Source organism: Eriocheir sinensis, chromosome 36, assembly GCF_024679095.1.
Source record: "Eriocheir sinensis breed Jianghai 21 chromosome 36, ASM2467909v1, whole genome shotgun sequence".
Classification (NCBI taxonomy): Eukaryota; Metazoa; Arthropoda; class Malacostraca; order Decapoda; family Varunidae; genus Eriocheir; species Eriocheir sinensis.
In genome coordinates, this window is record NC_066544.1 from 10,120,778 (window position 1) to 10,127,977 (window position 7,200).

The 7,200-nt window shown below is 40.6% G+C and overlaps 1 long non-coding RNA gene across 1 annotated transcript; it reads left to right on the forward strand.

The window, feature by feature from the left end:
• Window positions 1-990: 990 nt before the first annotated feature.
• On the forward strand, window positions 991-2,087 carry LOC127008018 (uncharacterized). Its single transcript, XR_007760739.1, has 4 exons — window positions 991-1,023; window positions 1,294-1,443; window positions 1,535-1,594; window positions 1,777-2,087. It is a non-coding gene; the product is annotated as an uncharacterized LOC127008018 (long non-coding RNA).
• Window positions 2,088-7,200: the final 5,113 nt, after the last annotated feature.

Here is a 7,200-nt window from a genome sequence, read left to right on the forward strand (position 1 = left end):
CTCTCTCTCTCTCTTCCCCTCCCCTTCCTTCCCCTCGCACACTCATCCACCCTCCCCCAAGGCCAGCGCACCCCCTTCCCCTTACTATCGCCGTCACCGTTGAGAGCACAGCAGCATTAGACCGACTCAAGTGACTCAACCTCTCCCGGGGCTCGCATTTCCCTTCTCTGTACGGGTATGCGGCGCGCTCTCTTGTACAGGGTAGGTTAGGTTAGGTTAGGTTAGGTTAATTGAGAGAGGGGACATGGAGAGTAATTTTGAGTGGGATTAACAATGAGAGAATTTTCCAGAACACACCGTGCTTAGTTTCGAAGGGCAGGGCAGGTTAGGTTAGGTTAGGTTAGGATAAGTATGATTGAAGACCCAGAGAGTAAGTTTGAATGGGAATCACTGAGAGTATTTTTCCAGAACACACCGTGGTTAGTCTCGAAGGGCAGGGCAGGTTAGGTTAGGTTAGGTTAGGTTAGGATAAGTATGATTGAAGACCCAGAGAGTAAGTTTGAATGGGAATCACTGAGAGTATTTTTCCAGAACACACCGTGGTTAGTCTCGAAGGGCAGGGCAGGTTCCGTTAGGTTAGTTAAGGATGATTGAAGACACAAAGTTTGAATGGGAAGTTCCGTTAGGTTAGTTAAGTGAGATTGAAGACTTGTAGAGTAATTTTGAGTGGGAATCACATGAGGATATTTTCCAAAACACACCGTGGTTAGTCTCGAAGGGCAGGGCAGGTTTCGTTAGGTCAGTTAAGTGAGGTTGAAGACTTGGAGAGTAATTTTGAGTGGGAATCACCATGAGGATATTTTCCAGACCACACCGTCTTCACTCAGGGACCACATACCGTAAACAGACTGGGAATATACCTCTAGGTCTTACACACTCACGCTTGATTAGGCTTTCATAGAGGTTGTTAAGAGTATTAATGAGTAGTTAGAGGTTGTTAAGAGTATTAATGAGTAGTTAGAGGTTGTTGAGAGTATTAATGAGTAGTTAGAGGTTGTTAAGAGTATTAATGAGTAGTTAGAGGTTGTTGAGAGTATTAATGAGTAGTTAGAGGTTGTTAAGAGCATTAATGAGTAGTTAGAGGTTGTTGAGAGTATTAATGAGAAGTTAGAGGTTGTTGAGAGTATTAATGAGTAGTTAGAGGTTGTTGAGAGTATTAATGAGAAGTTAGAGGTTGTTGAGAGTATTAATGAGTAGTTAGAGGTTGTTAAGAGTGTTAATGAGTAGTTAGAGGTTGTTGAGAGTATTAATGAGAAGTTAGAGGTTGTTGAGAGTATTAATGAGAAGTTAGAGGTTGTTGAGAGTATTAATGAGTAGTTAGAGGTTGTTAAGAGTATTAATGAGTAGTTAGAGGTTGTTAAGAGTATTAATGAGTAGTTAGAGGTTGTTGAGAGTATTAATGAGTAGTTAGAGGTTGTTGAGAGTATTAATGAGTAGTTAGAGGTTGCTGAGAGTATTAATGAGTAGTTAGAGGTTGTTGAGAGTATTAATGAGTAGTTAGAGGTTGCTGAGAGTATTTAATGAGTAGTTAGAGGTTGTTGAGAGTATTAATGAGTAGTTAGAGGTTGTTGAGAGTATTAATGAGTAGTTAGAGGTTGTTAAGAGTATTAATGAGTAGTTAGAGGTTGTTGAGAGTATTAATGAGTAGTTAGAGGTTGCTGAGAGTATTTAATGAGTAGTTAGAGGTTGTTAAGAGTATTAATGAGTAGTTAGAGGTTGTTGAGAGTATTTAATGAGTAGTTAGAGGTTGTTAAGAGTATTAATGAGTAGTTAGAGGTTGTTGAGAGTATTTAATGAGTAGTTAGAGGTTGTTAAGAGTATTAATGAGTAGTTAGAGGTTGTTGAGAGTATTAATGAGTAGTTAGAGGTTGTTGAGAGTATTTAATGAATAGTTAGAGGTTGTTGAGAGTATTAATGAGTAGTTAATGAACCTAGTGATAGTGTGACAAGGCTTCTGCAACATGAACGTGGAAAAAAAAAAATCCGATTAATCTCATTTGTGGTCTTGTTAACTTTTGATGTGAGCGCGGAAAGCATTTGGGTGTAAGGACCTGAATCACTGGAGGCTGTAAAAAAAAAAAAAAAAACATGGTCTCTTTATACGTCAAGCTTTCTGTAGCCTGCTTTTTCGACCTTTCACGTTTCTGTTTCCTCCTCCTCCTCCTCCGCCTCCTCCTCCTCCTCCTCCTCCTCCCACACCTATAGTCATCATACATACGATAATAACCCATTGCCCAATTAATGAGCTGTGTGTGTGTGTGTGTGTGTGTGTGTGTGTGTGTGTGTGTGTGTGTGTGTGTGTGTGTGTGTGTGTTTTCTTTGTTTTCTTACCGAGTTTTGTTTACGGAAGTCTTTTGTTTGGAGAGAGAGAGAGAGAGAGAGAGAGAGAGAGAGAGAGAGAGAGAGAGAGAGAGAGAGAGAGAGAGAGAGAGAGAGAGAGAGAGAGAGAGAGAGAGAGAGAGAGAGAGAGAGAGAGAGAGAGAGAATAATAACAAACTGGAGAAATGGAGGGAATGAACCGACCAAGAAATGAACAGCTACGAAGCGAAATAAAAGAAAAAGAAAAAGAAAAAAGAAAAGGGGAGAAAGGAGGAAGGTAAACAGAACCAGGGCAAAGGATAAATTCGGTGGGAGGAAGAGAACGTGAGGAGGAAGCAAAGGAGGGAGAGGGGAGAGGAAGGAAGGAAGGAAGGAAAGAAGGGAGGAAGGAAGGAAGAAGGAAAGAAAGAAGGAAGGAGCAGAGGAAGAAAGGAAGGAAGAAAGGAAGCAAGGAAAGAAGGGAGGAAGGAAGGAAGGAAGAAGAAAGAAGGAAGGAGCAGAGGAAGAAAGGAAGGAAGGAAGGAAGCAAGGGAGGAAGGGAGGAAGGAAGGAAGGAAGGAAGGAAGAAGGAAGGAGCAGAGGAAGAAAGGAAGGAAGAAAGAAATCAGAGGAAGAAAGGAAGGAAGGAAGGAAGGAAGAAGGAAAGAAAGAAGGAGCAGAGGAAGAAAGGAAGGAAGAAAGAAATCAGAGGAAGAAAGGAAGGAAGGGAGGAAGGAATGAAGAACAGAAGGAGAGGAAGGAATCAGAGAAAGGAAGGAAGGAAGGAAGGAATCAGAGAAAGGAAGGAAGGAAGGAAGGAATCAGAGAAAGGAAGGAAGGAAGGAAGGAATCAGAGAAAGGAAGGAAGGAAGGAAGGAAGGAATCAGAGAAAGGAAGGAAGGAAGGAAGGAATCAGAGAAAGGAAGGAAGGAAGGAAGGAATCAGAGAAAGGAAGGAAGGAAGGAAGGAAGGAATCAGAGAAAGGAAGGAAGGAAGGAAGGAAGGAAGGAATCAGAGAAAGGAAGGAAGGAGGGAAAGAAGGAAAGAAAGAAGGATGGAATCAAAGAAAGGAAGAAAGGAAGGAAGGAAGGAAGGAAGAACAGGAGAGGAAACGAGGAAAGAAAAAAAGAAGACGAAAATGAGGAGAAAATACAAAAAAAAAGACGTGAGGTAAATACTTGAAGATACAGGAGGAGGAGGAGGAGGAGGAGGAGGAAGGAAATAAAACAGAAGACAAGAAAGAAGAAAGAAAATGTAAGATTGAGCAAAGACGAACTGAATTCTCTCTCTCTCTCTCTCTCTCCACACACACACTACTACCAACACACAAATACACACATCATCATCATCATCATCATCATCATCATCATCATCACCACCACCACCACCACCACCATCAACAACCACCCTTCTCTCCCCCATCAATTACCTCGACGGGGAGTTTATGGGTAATAACGAAAAGCATTGTGGGTAAGCGAGGCTGTTTGTGTGTTTGTGTGTTTGTGTGTGTGTTTGTGTGTGTGTTGTTTGTCTTTTGATTGACGGTTGATGATGCGGGTCTCTATTTTTTCTCTTTCTCTCTCTCATTCTACCTATCTATCAATCTATCTCTCTATCTCTATCTGTGTGTGTGTGTGTGTGTGTGTGTGTGTGTGTGTGTGTGTGTGTGTGTGTGTGTGTGTGTGTGTGTTCGTGTGTGCGTGTATCTCAACTAAGGACACTCCGAGTTAAATTTTTCTTTAATATTGTCAAGAGAGTTTCCAATTTGGCCCGAGAGAGAGAGAGAGAGAGAGAGAGAGAGAGAGAGAGAGAGAGAGAGAGAGAGAGAGAGAGAGAGAGAGAGAGAGAGAGTGGAGTTCAAACCTCTCACATTTTTTCCGTATAAACTGAATCTATTGTGGTTAGGTCAGAATGGAGGTGGTGGAGGTGGTGGTGGAGGTGATGATGGTGGTGGTGGTGGAGGCGGTGAGGGGGGGGGGGGGGGGAGAATAGAAGGATTACGAGTCAAGCCCATGTGATGGAGAGAGAGAGAGAGAGAGAGAGAGAGAGAGAGAGAGAGAGAGAGAGAGAGAGAGAGAGAGAGAGAGAGAGAGAGAGAGAGAGAGACGTTACACACAAAAGCAACACAAATAAAGTCAATTAAAGGAAGAGAGAAAGAAGAGAAAGAAACAAGAAAATAAACAAAAGACCGGATGCGAGTGAGAGAAGGAAAAATAAATAAAAAAAGGAAAAGGGGAAGAATAGAAAGAAAACAAAAAAGTAAAGAATAATAGCAGAAGTAAAGAATGAAGAGAAAAGAAAAGAAAGTTTGAGAGGAATAAAAGGAGGAAAAAAACAAACAAAAATCAAGAAAATAAAAAACAAGAAAAAAATCAAAAAATATAATAAGAGGAAAAAGAAAAGAAAATAAGGTAAAGAATAAAAAAACAAGAAAAAAGAATGGAAAAAGATGATAAAAGAGGAAAAGAAAAGAAAATAAGATAAAAAAAACAAGAAAAAATGAAAGATACAAGATAACAATAAGAGGAAAAAGATAATAAGATAAAGAATAAAAAAAGATAAAATAATGAAAAATAAAGGATGATAAAAGAGGAAAAAGAAAAAGAAAATACGAAAAAGAATAAAAAACAAGAAAATAAAAGAAAAAATGATGTAAGCGGAGGAAAAGAAGGAAAAATGTTAAGAATAAAAAATATAAAAAATAATAAAAGACCTTCAAAGGACTCACCGCGCCCACTCGCTTGTCTGGCCTCCTCCTCCTCCTCCTCCTCCTCCTCCTCCTCCTCCTCCTCCTCCTCCTCCTCCTCCTCGCCGGCTCACCTGGGGAAGAGAGAGACAGGCAAACAATTAGCTCTCAAGAAGTCAATACAAACAGACCCCAACAGGTAGAGAGCACCCCCCCCCCTCACCCCCCCCCCGGCCCCCCAAAATACTGGAAGGAGAGGAGAAGGGGGAGGAGGGGGGAGGGTGGGGGAGAAAGAGTCGGGGCGATTGAGGGAGGGGTGATGAAGGAGGGGGAAGGGTGGGGAGGAGAAAGGGAAGAGCGATGGAGAAATGGGGGGAGTGGGAGGGGAAGAAAAGGTGGAGGGGTGATTGGGGGAGGGGAGATGGGAAGGAAAGGGGAGGGGAAAGGGGAAGAAAGAGTGGATTTGGGAGGTAAGGAAACAATCAAGAAGAGAAGAAAAAGGACAAATGGAGGAAGGGAAAGAAGAGGAAAAAGACAGAGGATGAGGGAAAAAAAAGGAGACTGAACGGAAAAAAAAGGAGGAAAAAGGGGAGAAGGGAAAGAAGAGGAAAAGAGTAAAGAGGATGATGGGAAAAAAAGAGGAGATTAGACGAAGATACAGAAAGGAAGAAAAAGAGGAGGTGAAAGTAGAGGAAAAGGAGGAAAGAGGATGATGGAAAAAAATGGGAAGACTGAACGAAGAAAAAAAGGAAGAAAAAGGGGGAGGGGAAAAAAGAGGGAAAAAAAGAAAGATGATGATGGAAAAAAAAAGAGAAGGGACAAAGAAAAAAAGAAGAAAGAGGGGGAAGGAAAAAGAGGAAAAGAGGAAAGAGGATGAAAAAAAAAAGGAGACTGGACGAAGAAAAAAAAGGAAGAAAAAGGGGGAGGGGAAAAGAGGGAAAAAAAGAAAGATGATGGAAAAAAAAGAGAAGGGACAAAGAAAAAAAGAAGAAAGAGGGGGAAGGAAAAAGAGGAAAAGAGGAAAGAGGAGGATGAAAAAAAAAGGAGACGACGAAGAAAAAAAAAGGAAGAAAAAGGGGGAGGGGAAAAGAGGTAAAAAAAGAAAGATGATGATGGAAAAAAAAAGATAAGGGACAAAGAAAAAAGAAGAAAAAGGGGGAAAGGAAAAAAAAGGAAGAGGAAAGAGGGAAAAAAATAGAAAAAGGGACGAAGAAAAAAAAGGAAGAAAAAGGGAAGGAGAAAAAAGAAGGGTAATATGATAATGGGGAAGGAGAGTGACGGAAGAAGAAGAAAGGGAAGGAATGAGTGACAAGACAAAAAAAGGGAGAAGACAGAGAGAATATAAAAAAGAAAAAAGAAAAAGAGGTAATATGATTTGAGAGGCGTTGGAGGGAAAGAAAGAAGGGAGGAGAGAAAAAGAAGAAAGTGAAGAAAGGAAGAGGAAAAACATGGAAAATAAAAAGAAACACTAAATATAAAGATGGGAGATAATGTGATGATAGGGAAAAGTGGGTGAAAGGGGAGAAAAAGAAAGAAAAGGGAGAAATAAGGAGAAAGGAAAGAGAAGAAAGAGAAGAAAGGAAGAGGAAAAATGGGAAAATAAAAAAGAACCACTAAAAATGAAGATGGGAGATAATGTGATGATAGGAGAAGTGGGTGAAGGGAGAGAAAAATAGAGAAAAAGGGAGAGAAAGAAGGAAAAATGAGAGAAAGAGAAGAAGAAAGGGAAGAAAGGAAGAGGAAAAATATGGGAAAATAAAAAACAACCACTAAAAATAAAGATGGGAGATAATGTGATGATAGGGACAAGTAGGTGAAGGGAGAGAAAAAGAAAAGAAAAAGGGAGAAAGGAGAAAGGAAAGAAGGGAAGAGTAAATATATTGAAAGAAGGAAATCTGGAGAAAAATAATGAAGGGTGATGAGTGGAACGGTAGATAGGAGAGGAAAAGAAGGAGGAAGAGGAGGGAAAATATAAGTAAAGATAAGAAAAAGGGAGATGGAATAGGAAGCAAGGGAAAATAAGAGGGAGAGAATAGGGAGGGAAGGAAACTAATTCAGTGAAAGGGAAAAAAAGGAGGAAAAGGGAATAAGGAAAAAAGAGAAAAGGAAGAAGGAAGAGAAGGAAGGAGAGACAGGATGAAGATGGCAGAGGAGAGAGAAGACGAGAGGGAGAGAGGGAGGGAGAAGAGGAAGAGTTGAAAGGTGGAGAAAAAATT